The sequence below is a fragment of the Oenanthe melanoleuca genome, chromosome 18, assembly GCF_029582105.1.
Source record: "Oenanthe melanoleuca isolate GR-GAL-2019-014 chromosome 18, OMel1.0, whole genome shotgun sequence".
NCBI lineage: Eukaryota > Metazoa > Chordata > Aves > Passeriformes > Muscicapidae > Oenanthe > Oenanthe melanoleuca.
The window spans coordinates 4,046,767-4,062,524 of NC_079351.1; the positions used below are offsets into that span (position 1 = coordinate 4,046,767).

Below are 15,758 nucleotides of genomic sequence, written 5' to 3' on the forward strand. Positions count from 1 at the left end.
GGTGCCACTTGGCTGCCTGGCTGGGCTCTGAAGCAACAATGCCCACTGGACACTTGGGCTCTAGGGACGCTCCAGGGCAAGCCAGAGGCCTGAAAACAAGCAAGCCAGGGTTTCTGTAAAGCATTCATCACCCCGTGCAGGGCTGGGCACTGGGAATGGTGAGGGTGCTCCCTCGCAGCACACACATGGTTTCTATCAAAGCTTTGTTTCAGCTGGATCTTTCCCACTAACACATCCTTCTTTAACACCTTGGACTCATTTACTGAGGGGCTGTTTAGCAGCACAAATCAATTAAGTGCTGCAGAAACCCACTGAGACAGAGAGAGTTCCCTATCTCTGGCTCAGCCGGGGTGGGAGGCACGCAGAGGTTAAGCTTGTGCTTTTTGCCACACAGGGAGTAAGGGTGGAGCTCATCTCCTGTGCGGGCTTCAGCCCTCCCCAGCACCCTCAGAGACACTCACAGCTGCTCTGAGAGCCTTAGGGAGCTTCTCATCAAATAATCAGAGAACTGGAGAGTGCCAGCCCTGCTGTCATGTCCTGCTGAGACTGACCAGGGAGCCTCACTGAAAGGGGCTGAGCAGTCTTGAGGTACCCAGCTGTGTCATGGAACAGGGACAGGGTGCACTGAGAGTCTCCAAGCTCACCTTCATGTGTCTCACAGGTTTGTCCATCATGAAATTGCCTGTACCTGCTGGGGAAGTCACTGCTCAGTGCTTTAGCTGCCTCTGGCCAGAGGGACATACAGGGGTTTAGGAAGTAGCAAAGTCACAAAATGTGAATAACAACAGAGTCAGAAAAAATGAATGGCTTTAAAATTATCATTTGGTTGGTCTTGTTCCAAGTGTAGCAGCAGCTCAGCATGCCAGGCAGACCTCAGGAATTGCCTTCCTGCTGCTGGCCCCATGGGAATGGGATGCAGGGATGTGCCTCTGCTTCAGGCTGGCCTGGAGCTGCTCACACACAGCACAGGCTTCAGGAACAGGAGAGAGTAATTCAAGCCCCATGATAAACCTGATGCACACAATGGAGGAAGATAAACCTGAAACAAGAAGTTCTGCTCCTCAGGGTGTCTCTCAGGATGGCCTGAGGCACAGGACATGCCCTCAGCTCACACTCATTAATCATCAGTGTGCCTTGGTCCCTGGCTATTTTAATCACTGTTGAAATACACACTCCTAAAACTGGTATTTGATTCCAATGCACATGATTTCCTTTGGCTTCCTTCCCCCCAGTTATGTGCAAGCCACACAGTGGAATCCATTGATTTGCTTCTCACCTGCATGGAGCAAAAAACACTTGATACTACAGGTAGCATAAGATCCATGACACCAGACATAAATATCAGAATATACTGTAATGGGGCTGTGGTGTGAGCGTGGTACCAACGTGTCCTGTGCAATGGCACACTGGAAATGTCACTGGGTCCTACTGGAGCATCAGTCCTTCCCTGTTCCACTTCATTATGTAATGATTTAGAATGCCTCTTGTATAAGCTGGCACTCATCAGGATGTCAGTCTGCTGTCAGAGAAGTGAATGAATCATCAGAAGTGGATGAACTGAGAGTATATTTGTAAAAGGTAGGCTATAGAAAACAGTAAGTCTTTAATTTTTCCTTTAAAAACGCTGAGCAAAAGTCACAGGAAGTTTAAGGAGAAAACAAATTACTCTTCCACAGGTTCAGAAGTGCAGCAGAGAGTCCTTGCAGTGCTCAGCTTCTCTCGTAAGGCAGATGAGCAGCCTGAGGAGTCTGGTGATGCCTTCCTTTAAGTGCAGACTAAATGCATTGTGGCCAGCTCCATGGGCTTACTGATGGCCCTAATTTACAAACTGGGTTGCTACAACTCTGAATTTCTCTGCATTTTTTCCTATGAGGGTGTTGCTATTGAGCTTAAAGAACCAGTCTGAGTTTACAGACAGAAAGAAAAAGTGAAGTTTACAGGAATATCACATGAAAAATATAATAAATTTTAATAAAATATAATAAATTTTGCAGGTACACTAATCATCAGAGACTCCTTCAGTGTTTGTCACTCTGAGCTAGGACATGGGCCCATGACACCAGGACAAATAGCCAAGAGGACTCCTCACAGTTATAATGTGGGATTTAAATCATTGCACCTGACAACATTATTTACCTGGGACACCACAACTGTTTTTCTTGTATCCTTAGTATTCAGGAAACAACACACACTTTCTTTTTTTTTTTTTTTTTTAAGCTGCATATAAAGCAGCATTAACCTCAGTAATAAGAGGACTTTCTGTCTGTTGGGCTTCCAGGTCAAAGGACAAATCCTGCTCCATTGACATAACAAACTTTTCAAACTTGATGTTGCAGAGAAAGGCATTTAAACCATGACAGAAGTTTGTTTAAATAACTGTATTTCCTCTGTGAAGCAGCTATTTATTCATCAGAAACTACAGCAAAGTACCACAGGGCTTCAATAAAAGAAATCAATAAATTTGCCTGCAAAATGTATTTCCTGCTCTGATTTTATTCCACATACGTGTCTGACATACAATTTCTGTTTGATTGAATGTACCACATTGAACTGTTCTGGACAGGAGCTGTGCACTGAAAGCAGCTGATAACAGTGCAAGGTGTTTCAGCAAGCATCCCCTGCAGTGAGAGACTCCTTGCAGACATTAACAGAATTACTTGTACTTGAAGAGAAATTTCTTTTTTTGTTTTTTCCTTTCCTTGTTGGGATCTCACCCTGCACCCTTTGCTCTGTGCTGCCTCGGATCAGTTCTTTGTGGGCAGTGGTCACACTGTCACCAATCCAGATGCTCTGCATTTTCCAAGCACAGGCAAAGCAGCAGCAGTGGTGGCTCAGGTTAAGTACATCAGCTGTTAACTGTTTTTCGGAGACAAAATGGTGTGCATGTGAGGACCAGGGTGTTTTATTCAGCAGGATCTGTTTTCATATTCATGATGCTTAGCACAGACTAGGGATGGCAACTGGAAGGAAGTCTGGGGTAGTGTTTAACAGCAGTAGAAGCTGAGGACATCACCTGAGACTGAGTCTGGAAAAAAAAAAACCCCACGATTGCCTGCATGCACTTTCCAAAACACCTTTATTTTAGATATTTCTGCTTTTTTTTTTTTTCAAGCTAAATTGAAGGTGTTAAGTGACACTGAACTTCAAAGAAAGAAAATTCAATCTAATCAGAGTTGTTCTTCAAGTCTTAGTGGCTTAGTGTGAGCACTAAGAAACGGACTTGGGTCTGCTGACAATGTCCTCAAGTGTCAATGCCAATGACCTCAAGTGACAATGTCCTCAAGAGGGACCAGCAGGGCTGGATCCCAGTGCAGGATGTGCACAAGGGATCTTGCATGTGAGCCCCTGGCCATGTACCAAGTGACCCTACAGACCTCAGCTGCACCAGCACTCCTCTTTGACAGGCAGTGTGGGGGAGCTGCTGTAGGAACAGATCTGACAAAACCAGCCCCAAACTACAGTGCTCTCATATTCTCCACGTGCAGTCACACACATGAAGGGTTTTGTCCACAGAGGCCAGGATAAGCAGGCAACTTGCAGCTTGTCACAAGGAACAAGACACAAGGTTATAAACCCCTAGAACAGCTTCTCAGACATTCTATAGGCAGAGTTCCCACATTATATAAAAAAAGATCCATTAATCAGGGCCTGGGCTGCAGGATGAACTGCAGGAGCTGCTCTGTGCACATCCTCTGTTAGAAATTCTGACTTGTCCTTTTGGCCTTAAAATCCATGGGTGGGTTCTCTTCACAGTGGCAAAGCTCAGGTAGGAAGAGGCTGAGGAGGCATATTCCAGTATTTCAGGGCAAAAAATGTGTTTATTTTAACATATAAATATTCTCATTTAAAGTGTTGATACTAATGATAAAAATTGTAACAGAAACTCATCCAAAAAAGTTAAAAAACCCCCATTCCCGATCCTCCTGTTTTCATCACAAAGAATATTCCACAGTAGTAGAATGTTGCTTTGCAGCCTGTTAGCAGAAGAGGTGATTGGTCAGTTGACTTCCAGGTGTTAGAATCAGAACAGATTAAAGGAGTTCCATCCACCTCTTTGCCAAGGAAACATTCAAGCCTTTTCATCTTGTTTCAATATCCAAAGAAGACAGGAGAGTTGTTGGATACAAAAATCCTTGTGGAGAGGAGCAGCAGATCTGGGGTTTCCTGTATGAGGCAGTCTCAGAAATCAAAGGTGTCAAAGCAGGAAGTCCTGACACAAACAGTTCCAAAAGTGTCACATTCCTGGAATCAGCTGGCACGAAGGACATTCCTGGACAGTTCTGTGAGGCCTGTTCCCTGCAGGTTGAACAGTATCCATTCTTCCCTGATAGTGGTGCCTTCCTTGTGCCCATTGTCTGTCTTATCTGTCACAGTCACTGGGACAAGGCTTGTCCTTTAGGACTTGCTTGCACAGCAGCTGCAATAGCTGTGGCTGGCTATAGACTCCATGTCAGGATGGCTCCATGTGAACACTCATTCCACAGCCACGGGATTAGCTCCTGGCTCATACCATACCTTAAGTGGAGCAGCCTCAGTGTGTCAGTGTCCATTACAAAACGTTATGCCAGACCTGGGACTCAGCTCAGGGTTTCTACTCACTTCTCCTTTATAAAGAATTCAGCTTTAAGAAAAGCAGTTGAAATGCTCCTGAGAATGACAAATAACAAATGAGTAAATCTTGCTCCAGAGCCATAAAACCCAATTAAAAAAAAAAAAAAAAAAAAAAAAAAAAAAAAAAAGCATGCACTCCTAATCTATTGGCATAGGCATATAAAGCAGAATTAATTGATAATCATATCAATTAATTCATAAAAATGCTAAAAGCCATAAACAAAGCCTTTTCAGAAGGGTAATGAATAGGTAATCTGTAATCCACACAGACAATGTGGAAGGACTGCTTCTGCTGTGGGGCTAGGGAGCCATTAATTTGTCTATCCATACCCCTAGAGTTATTAAAGGATAAAAGCTTTGAACATTGCTGCAGAGTTCAACGAAAATAAAAACTTTTACTCAGCAAACAGAAGCTCTCAGAAATGTAAATAAAGTATTAGAATGCATAAAGATGGTAAATAATTGAGTATTATGGTTCTGTTTAACAAATTGCTTCTTTGCACACAATGACTTCATCACAGTCTGATCTGAGATAGGAGAGCAGGAGTAAAGTTCAGGGAAAGATGCTGTGGATGATCAGAGATCTGCAATGAGTTTGCTGAAAGAGGAGTAAAACAGAATTGGGAGGGGAGGAATGGTTTGGGTAAGGACTCTTTCTGTGGGCTTGGGGTGCATCTCTCTAGTTGCATTTATTTCTGGTGGGGGGGAATGTCAGACAGACACAACAGGGATGGAAAGCACTTGGCTTGTTTAATTTCCCCATCTTTGTGCTCCAGTTCTCATGCCCTGAGCATCATAAGAAGCACATGCTCCACACCACAGGTCACAACAGCCGTCCCTTTAGTTCCACTCCAGCAGAAACACTGTCCCAGCCTGACACCCAACCCAACCTGCCAGCCTCCTTCTCAAGGGCTGCCTGCCCTCGAGCTTTCCTTCCAGGCCTCCCCACGCCACAGTTGACTATTGCAAGAACAATAAGGATTTTTAGGGGCATTATGACTGGGTTAGTAAAACACAGCTGCCCCTGAAAGTCCCTCATTTTTCTTGCTGCCGCTCAGTCGGTCCCCAGGAGGGCAGGGTCTGTCAGGGTCTGTTCTCTCCAGCTGATGTACCCAGCAGGGCTCCAGCCCCAGCCCCAGCTCACACAGCAGGGCAAGGTGGGCAACAGCTTTGCCATCCCTGTGGGCTCCCCCTAAGTGAGCTCTGTGCCGAGTGTCAGTGTCCTGCCAGGTGGCTTGTCTGTCACTCGCAAGAATGCCACCAAACAGAGCCTGGCACAGTTCGCTGCAGGCAGCCCTGCAACACCCCAGCCACAGGGGCAAAAGGCAGGATTACCTTGTTCCTGCAGGTGCTCCATGTTCTGGCACCCAGCTGAGCAGTGGGCTTTGGCCAGGGGAAGTGGAGATCCCAGGGCTGACTGGCCCCATACATCCCACACTGGGTCATAACCTGCAACTCCAGGGGGACTCGCAGCACCCAGGTCCCAGCAGGAAAGCTCACAACCAATCTGCAGGAGCAGTTGCCTTTATTAATAAAGCTGAGAATTTTAAGAAATTACTTCTGGTTTCGTAACAACTTTCAGCTAAATTAATATCTGAAGAACATCTATACATTTCCAACTAAAAAGGTGCCTCAGCAAAGGACCCTTTGCCAGCATCACGTTTTCAGATGCTGCCATTCATAAAAGCCATCTCCAGGGACATGCACACAGCTGGTGTGACCAGGGATGCTTGGGGAGTAACAAAGGTCCAAGCCCTGTGCAACACAAGACAAATATCGTCACCCATCCCACATGTGATGACACTCCACAGTAACAGACAACCTGGCATCCAAAACCCCCAGAGACCCTCTCAGAACTGCACCTTACTTGCATTTACAATTTCTTCTGTAAGTCAACTGAAAGCAAACCCTATGCCCTGATTTGGTAATAGAACATGAGCCATGATTCAGATCCAAATACTACTTGCATCTTTGAGAAAGTTACAACTGCAGTGTAACAATAATAATAATAAAAAAAAGACAGCAGCCCTCTGGATGGTAATGACGTTGGTATCCTAAATGAAGCATAAAAGCCAGAGCCCGAGAGAAGCAGAGCATGAGTCAGAGCATCAGCAGTCCCACACTGAAAACAGCACTCCTGGCTGCTTCATTCATTTAAGGAATCAATTCTTTTGGAATGAGCATCAAGTAGTTTTTAGGACTAAAATGAAAATGAGATGTTATTATTGTTTTCAAAAGTTTGGGTTTTTTCCTTCTCCTTGGATTGACAATAAACAGCTCTGTAGTTGAGGGGAGCCCCAGGCAGGACCAGGTCCCTGCAGCACTGGCTGCTGTACCACCATGGAAGAAAATCTGATGAGCCCCTGCCCCAGGGAAAGCACAACCTCCCCGGCAGCCAGGACCCCAGCACAAGCAGGCAGAGCAGACCCAGGGCACAGAAAATGTAACTGGAGTTGTTGCAGCCTGGACAAGCTGCCTCATCCCCAGATTTATTTTACTGGTATTGGGTGATTGGCAGAATTGAGTGAGGATGGATATTTGCTGAAGAGGAACACCCTCCAAAGAGGCTTTGCAAGTTCCCTCTCAGATTGCAAAGCCAGCACGAGGCTCTGCACTACAAGAAGAGTGAATATTGCCTAAGCTGCTCTTGGTTCCCTGCTGCTCCTGTCCCGCTTCTAGATAAAGCACAATCAGATTCTGATGATCAAAGCACACACCTCTAGGTTACACCGATGTTAACTCAAATTATTTTTGTTGTGCTGTATCTGAAACTTACAAAATGCAAGAGCAGAACGAAACCAAAGTGAAGGTAGAAAATTATTGCAGTTGCTAGAATTCTTCCAGCTTTAGTCATGGAAGGGGATTGTTAGAAACGGACAAAGGGCTGTTTCCCTTAATTTTTTTGAGTGTGAATTTTGTCTTGACAGTTTCCTTTCAGAAACAAAAATTGAAAACAAATTGTCCCATACACAAAACAAAGGGACAGATCCTCAGCTGGAATGGACTGGTATTACCAAGTGAGTAACACCCACTCACAGGAGAGATTCTGAGCCTTTTAAACAGCAGCTGCCGATCCTGCTGTGCCCGGACAAGAGCTTCAGCCTCCGGGTTTAGATGGCAGCAGTGATGGCTCTTGGAAAAGACCAAGGGCTGCCTTCAGAGCAGCTGAAAGCACACCAAGGCTCTGAGGACTCTGGGACTGTACACTTCCCAAACTTGGAGCTGACTCCAGGTGCATGAGCCAGTGGACACCACCAAGAGAGCAACCCATAGCAGCATGGCCCTGAAATTAATGAGCTGCTTTGGAGAAACGCTGGCAAAAATTCCAGAAACCATTACATGTGGGGTTTGCTTTCTGCAGCGAGGCATGGCTCTGATTTTTCTCTCAAAACCAAGATCAGGCTGATCACCATCTTGAAAATTACAGGAGCAGTTCCCAAAGAAGTATTAACTGTACAGCACAAAAGGAATGCACAGTGAGAACTGTGAGGCATCCTGGGCAGTCCTGCCCCTGTCCCTCACCCACAAAAAATTAAAAAAACACACATTAGGAAAATTCAGGAAGTGTCTCGCTTTGCCAAGGAACAGACCATGTCCCCATTGTCATTGTAGCCAGCAGAGCTGCCCAGCTGAGTTCCTATCCTGGAGAGCCAGTGCCTGGGACCCCAAAGTGCAGGAGCACTTGAGCAGTAGTGCAAGAGCACCCATCCTCCGGGGCTGAAAAGAGGTGGGTTTGAACACCTCCTCTCTCTTTACAGTCTTCATTTTGAAGGATCACTTTTTTTCTTCCACTCCCAACATCAGCAGAGGAGCTGGAAAGCCAGAGTTATTTTTAGGAGATGGTACATTTAGGCTCTGTTCATCTTGACTGGGTCCCTTTGAAAATGGCAAGGTTGGATAATCAAACACATTACACAGACTTTCCATAGAGGCTGCTTTGCAAACGAGCCTCCCACCATTCAGATACCCAGCACCAATATTTCAAAGAGGAACTTTTGACGCTGCCCTGGTTTGCCTCAGCATGGTGACCTCACTAGCATTTATACACAGAGCCTTGGAGAACAAGCAGATTAAAGCAGCTGACTTTTAAGTATATAAAATAAAACAATTAGTCATCTCAAGCTACTAGAGGCTGCCACATTACACTCATCTTGAGTGGCAAGAGACCATGAGCTGGCTCAAGCTGGCAAAGATGGCAGTGCTGCCTGGTCAAATCGCCTGTGTGTGGGCAAAGCACACCCAGAGCAGCTCAGTGGGAGCTCGCTGGGGCCATGACTGACACATCAAATTGGATGGCACCAGGACAGGGAGAGAAAGGGACAGCAGTAGAGCTGTACATGAAAAATGCCAGGGGAGGAGCTGTGGCTGGAAGAGGCTTCATGATTCCCAACAAATTAACCAGAGCATGGCCAACCAGCCCAGACTGATCACTGACAGGAACAGCAGCCACACCACTGGCCTTGACCTGCCAGTACTGCCCCCAGTGCCCAACCCACCTGAACCCTGACCAGTGAGTTAAGAGAGAAGCTGCCAGCAAGAGCCCAGCCTGGGCTCTGCTGGTCTGCCCAGGAAAGCAAAGAGTTACAGGAGAGCAGCAGGAAATTACCAAGCAAAAGGGGTTTTTTAAATAATTTCACTTTAAACAAAACTGAGGCATTACCATAAAGTAAATGGCCACACCTTGCTACTTACTCAGCTTTGCTGACAAGACCAGCTTGTCCATAGCTATTCAAATCTAACAAGTTCTGGGTGCCTAACTCACTCTTTTAAGCTCATTTTCAAACTCCAGCCAAAAATCACTTTCTGATTCACCACTTTCTCACAGGCACAGTATTATTTAAAGAACGCCTGCAGGCAGGTACTGTGCTGTACAAAGTACATAAGCACAAGTTTAATTACTCTGTGGACAAGGGATGTGATTAATTGTATGCTTTAAGTTAAGCATGTGCTTAAGCATGCTACTGACCTGGAGCTTTAAGTAGATCTGTCAGGTGTTCTGGTGCTCTCCATTTGCCAGTTCTTTGAGGTCAAATAAGTGGAAAGAATATAAGAATACTCCTGTGCTCATACACTCCAAAGAATTCACACAAAGTCCAGTTTCTGACTTTCTAAAAAATTACAAATTAGGACTTATTCTCCTAATTTTTGCACCAATACTGATTATGAGCATTACAATACTATGTATATGGTCAGAATGTATTAGAATTAAAACATGAGCTAATTATTGTCATTTACAAGCTTTTAAAAAGCATTTGGCTTAGTTTTTTAGTTTGCCTGGATACTGCTGCAGGTAAGAACTTAGATTAATTCTACTGGCACACTTTGTGAATTAGTTCCCTTATGTCTGGGCAGTGTACAAACTCCTAAAAAAAATATGGAGCATATAATTAAAACTATTTCCCCTGCTAGCAGTGGACTCATCGCATGGAAGAAGTCAAGCATAAAATGTGCATCAGCTATGGGTGGTCACGTAAATCCACATTTCATTAGCCACAGCTTACATGAACCTGGGGATGTTTTTCACTGTGCTTTTCCACCTTTCCAGCAATGGATTATTCCTAGTTCATAATAATTTAGGAAGGTTAAATTGTGTCCATTCCCTGGGGAGGAGCAAGTAGAGAAGACTGGGACCAGAAAGCTCCATTATTTGTTTAAAGACACAACTGCCCCTTTTGTGCACTCGGGGAGCCTGCAGGGAGCGGACAGAGCCACTCCTCGAGGCAGGCGTGTGACCCCTGTGCAGTGCCAGCATCCCAGGGGCAGGGAACACCCACCAGCAGTGACATTGCATAGGGACAAGCCAAGAGACTTCCACTGGGGCAAAGCATGTGCAAATCAATTTTCAACAAGCGAGGCAGAGCACAGAGGGTTTGGTTACAAGCTCGGAGGCACGTGCCTCTGAAGGGAGCCTTCTTTGAGGAAGTAAACAGATACAATAATTGATAAATGTTTTGGCTTCGCCTCATCACTAATCCCATCACATGCTGTTCCTTGCCAGCATATTCATGAAAAGTGTCTATTTTGGATATTGGGGCACAACAGAGAAGAGAAAAAACCCCACAGTTCCCAGAGAGACGGCCACCAAGCCCAGGTGCACTTACTCCTCTTGAAGCACTACTAAAAAAAGAAGCTGAGCTGGGTGTCCTAAAAATTGTTATTAGTTTAGAGCCATAAGAATAGATTTTTAAAAAACCCAATTCACTTGCCATAGAGATTAAAAGTAAATCACAGCAACAATCAGAATAGCTGGGTGCTTCAGGCACACCCTGGTGCTGGTGCCTGTGGGTATTCAGCACCCGTGGTTATTCAGTGCCCAACCACCAGTCCCCTGTTACAGGAGGAGCTTCTCATCTACAAGTTTTAGACTTCTCATACCAAAGCCATCAAGCAAATCTAAGAGTTAACTGAAATATGTGGTTAAAAACCTTTCCATTTGCATCAGTTGCTGGGGAGCCTTCACATCTGTGACTCAAAACTGATTGTACAAACTTCCTGATTAGTGGGGTAAGAGCTGTCTCCCAGCCTCCTCCTCCCTCTCCCTGTGAGACACCCGGACCCTGGAGCCATCTCCCCTTTCCTCTGCCTTGAGGGGAACTCCAGACCAAAAACCCACTGTTTAGACTGATAAAGTTAACTGAACTCCATGTTGGGTGAATTATGAATCATTTTGCCAGATACTTCTAATGAGATACTGCAGTGAGAATGAGATGTTACCGGTTAATTCTCTACAAGTGTCCAGGTTCATGACTGCCCTTCAGTATGTATGGGGCATAAGAAATGCTTGGCAAAAGTGAAAATTCTATCCCTTTAAAAATACTTTTAATGAACAAGAGGCTTCTGGCTGTCAGATAATAGCTCAGCAGCACTGCTTACATTCAGAGCTGTGCCTGGAATAGTGAAGTAATAGCAAATTTAATTTAAGGTAAAATCTTCAGTTGCTGTGGAAATCATTCAGGTGGAGACTATTTCTGGAGGCTGTATTGGGATGTACTACATTTCTTTCACCCAGACTGAAGTGTTTCCTTCCTGCTGTGAATTTACTTAAGTGGGACAGGAGACAAGAGGAAGAGCTCAGCCTGGTGACTGCTTCTGTTCACCTCCTGTGAACTGCACAGGCCACCTGTGCAGGAGAGGCACAGGTAGCACAAGATCCTGACCACAGGTTTTAAAGAAACCCTTATGTTTGCAGCCCACTGAGTCAGAGCTTCAGGGGTTATAATCCCATCCACACATCCCACAGCACAGCTCACCCTGTGCTTTGTAACAGCCTCTTCAGAGGTATTTTTCAGCACTGAAACCCTGCTTGCTGCCTGCAAACAACTGACCATAATTTGGCATTAATGCAACACTGATAGCTGACCAGTTATTAAATATTTCTGTTTGGAAAACACACTTCAGAGTTATAGAAGGTTTGAAAGTATCAGAATTTCCCAACAGTTCTGAGCACAGTGCTATAAAATGATAGTGTGCTCGTGACTGTTAGCCTGAAAACATTACCCGTCACCAAAATTAGAGCACAGGACAAATCCTGGGCTGGTGCAGATCAGGAGATCTCTGCTGGCTTACAGGAGATGTTTTATTTAGCACTGGGCACACCTGCTGTTTCTTTGGAGAGCTGTAAATTCATTCTGTGATGCAGCCACATCTACAAGCCAAATTTATTTATTTTAAGGCAAAACTACTATCAAATGTTTTGAAATTAAATTGCAGTTTGTGTTCTTTTTAAAGGCAATAATACCTTAAAAGTATAAAGACATCAGAAACTTTATGTAACTAGTGTTACATAACACTTTAAACTGGCTCATAAGCATTTTCCTTGCTTTGGATTTATTGCATTTTTATTTGGGGCATGTGAAACAACTCGCTATACAAGTTACTCACATGGGGCTGGGTTGGGGCAGGGGGAAAGAGTTCACTCTGATGGAAATTCTAAAATGAGAAACTTATTGCTGTGTTTGCAAAGAAACACTGTCAGAAAAAAAATGTTTCACTGTTTCTCACTGCCCTTGATGGCCATTGATACAGAAATTAAATGAAGCCCTGGAAGGTGGCTAGAGGTAGCATTAGTGCTAAAGGCTGACTGCACACAGACCCCTCCGACTGCACAGAGCATTAATGCCATAAATACGTGTGAATGTTCTCATTCAGACTGTAATTTATTCCCCAAGGAGATGCAAAACTAGCTCAAATATGCTTCAAGAGAACCAAACTCTTCCAATGAGGCGAGTGCAGTATGAATTCTGGAGCTAAATTTAGGCTGGGACTTGGAGTAAAGTAATTCTAATCTCAGAGTAGCACTTTGAGTTGCAGTAACAAACACTGTGCAAACATTCAGGGAAGTTTTGCTCCTTTGTTACAATCTATTGTGCATGATATTTTGGGAGCCCGTTACTGACTCAGATTTAAGAAATTCAGCTTAAGTTACTCAGTTGAATTTCATTGTTCAGTGAAATTGTTTAAAACCCCCCTTCATTTAGGTTGTTTCTAAAATGTGGATTCAGGCTGGCTTTGGGGTGTGTACAGTAGCAGACATTCTAAATGTATTGAAAACTTGATGTAAAACACCATTAACTGTAGTGCTGAATAATCCACAAGATGGAAAAACTGGATATTGTAAATATCTGATTAGAGTTTTTTTCCAAATGACATTTTTCTTTGGTGCTATGGTCCAAGGTAAATTAAAATGAGTGAGCTCGCTTGTGATTAAGCACCTTTCTGTTTCTTGTTCTGCACAACTGTTATTTGCATGGGAATGTTTTCCTTCTCCAGACATATTCCTTCAAAATTAACAGATGAAGTCACAATTATACAAAATATCTCTGTAGTCAAAGCAGATTTTTTAATAAAAAATACTTTAAATGCAATTGAGACTTCAAGTCTTCTATAGTATCCTTCAAGTGTAAAATACACCCATAATGCAAGAATTGAGGAAACCTTTATCTTTCTTTTAAAAATCAAAATAGCATTTACAATTTTAAATCAAGCATATTTAAACTGAACTACATTCAAATTTTTTACAAAACAATCTCTCGTTTCATACAAGATTTTTCATGCATATTCTGGCTCCAAAGCTCCAAATCAGTTTGCCACAACTTGTTTCACTGGAATTCATCAAAAGACTAAAAAGCCAAGTGCCAAGGAGCTGAGTTCTGGCTGCAGCAGAAGCTGTCCAACCAATCCCCACAGCCTGGAAAGCCCCAGTTCTCAGAATTAGCTGATGCTTTAAAGAAGAGATCATAATCAAAATCATGATTCCTGACAAAGTCTCAATATTTCACTCTATAAATACTTAATTCATTTTCCAGCCATTTGTAGGTTACTGCTGGCTCCACCCTCTCAAATATCAGCAATTGCTGCTGCTCTTAAAGAAAATTCCACTTTGGGGAAATGTGATATTATTCCAGATGTTTCAGTCTATGGTAGTTCTGCCTAACCCAACCTGATCGTTGCTCTGTAATGCAGCTGAGCCTTAAACAGCTTCTGGAATTTATTCCTTAAACTACTGCACTTGCATATTTGAATTTAACCCTACCGACAGTCATAGTCAAAAGCCCTGCTCTTTGTAACAATAGAGGCACCCCTAAAGAGTTTTCTTCCAAAAATATAAAACCATGACTAATTTTAGCAGGCCTTTGGGCCACTGTAGATTAGTTCCTACAGCCTGCTGATTGAATTAAAGTGTTTTAAATTGAGTTCCTCACCATACTTTAAAAGTTATCATGCAGAGAGATTTTGTTGAATCAAATCTGCTTTCAAATTTTATAGTTTGAGGAAATTCCATACTTGGAACAGGAAAAGAAAAAAAAGAAAAGTGAAGTGCATTTATAGAGATTCAGACCAGTTGCAAGAACTGGAATGTCCCTATTTTCTTTCATCAGAGTTCACCAGGAAAATGATGGGAAGAGATCCTGCCCTGCCTCCAGCCATCCAGGACTGACCCTTTCAGCAGACTGGACAGTTCAGGTGATGTTTGCTCCTCAGAATCCCACCTGGAGCAGTGGGCATTATTCTATGGGCCAACGTCTGCCCACCACTGGCCACACTGTGCACAGTAACTGCCTTGGTCAGGTGGGATGCTTTGTAATTAAAGTAATAATAATGATGATGATAATAATAATAACAATAATAATATAATTAATTACAACTACATCAGGCATGATCTAAGAGTCACAACTCCAGTCCTGGACCTATAAATGGTGTCACTAACAAATCTGTATTGGGAAAATACTGAAATCCTGCAAATGTGGGCACATTATTCACCCACGGGGACATCAGGGACACAGGACTATCTCCCAGAGGACACAAAGAACAAAGGCCTATTGCCTGCTGCCATAGAAGGGAAAACCCAACAGCCTAAGCCTCATAAACTGACAGGCCATCAAGATCCAAATAAAATTTAGGAAGTCTATCCAAAATCAAATCTACCAAGCAATGTCTTGGAAATATTTTGATTCTTCAGTGCTCAAGAAATATGCCATGAATCCAAAGCCCATGAGTTGGAAAGGGGAAATTGTCCCTAGACCAGCATCATCCTGGCTCATTTTCTTCAATCTGTAGCCACATTATTTATTTTCCACACTGCTGCTAGTTCACACCAAGGTCCACAGACACTCAGGCTGGTGATGGGATCTGAGGGAGGTATTCTGCTCTCAGCAAGGAAGGGTTTCTCTATCCCAGCAATCAGACACTCCCCTCTTTGGGATCTGTAACCCTCCTGGTAGTACCATCACATAGACCCTCCTTTTTCTTACTTGCTCCCCCAGAGCCATCAAGCCCAAGAGAAACCCCTTCTACCAAGCAAGGATCACACTGGCAAAAGGAGACAGAAAAGTGCTTTGGGAAAGACACACAGGCACCACTGATTTACCTCTGACAGGGATGTCACTCAGACTGTGGCAAGGAGCCAAAGCCCCAGAGGTGTGTCCCTACCTGTGGGCCCGCACCAGCCATCCTGCAGCCTCTTCCACACTCTCCTCCCCTCTGGGACCTGGCACTTTTGGGTCCTCAGGAAGGGATGAAATCTGCAGGAGCTGGAAGGATTTTCTCAAGTAGGCCAGCAGTGGGAACAGAGAGGCACGTTCCCTTCCCTGCCTGGTTTGCCTCTGTGTGCTGAAGAGCTGGCCTGGAGCAAGAGCTGGCATGGAGCA

At 44.1% G+C, this 15,758-nt stretch overlaps 1 long non-coding RNA gene across 1 annotated transcript; it reads right to left on the reverse strand.

Annotated features, from left to right (window-relative positions):
- Positions 1–1,549: 1,549 nt before the first annotated feature.
- LOC130260488 (uncharacterized) lies at positions 1,550–15,531 on the reverse strand. The gene is made up of 2 exons (XR_008841792.1): positions 3,324–15,531; positions 1,550–3,178 (listed from the first exon to the last, which is right to left on the reverse strand). It is a non-coding gene; the product is annotated as an uncharacterized LOC130260488 (long non-coding RNA).
- Between the last annotated feature and the right edge of the window lie 227 nt (positions 15,532–15,758).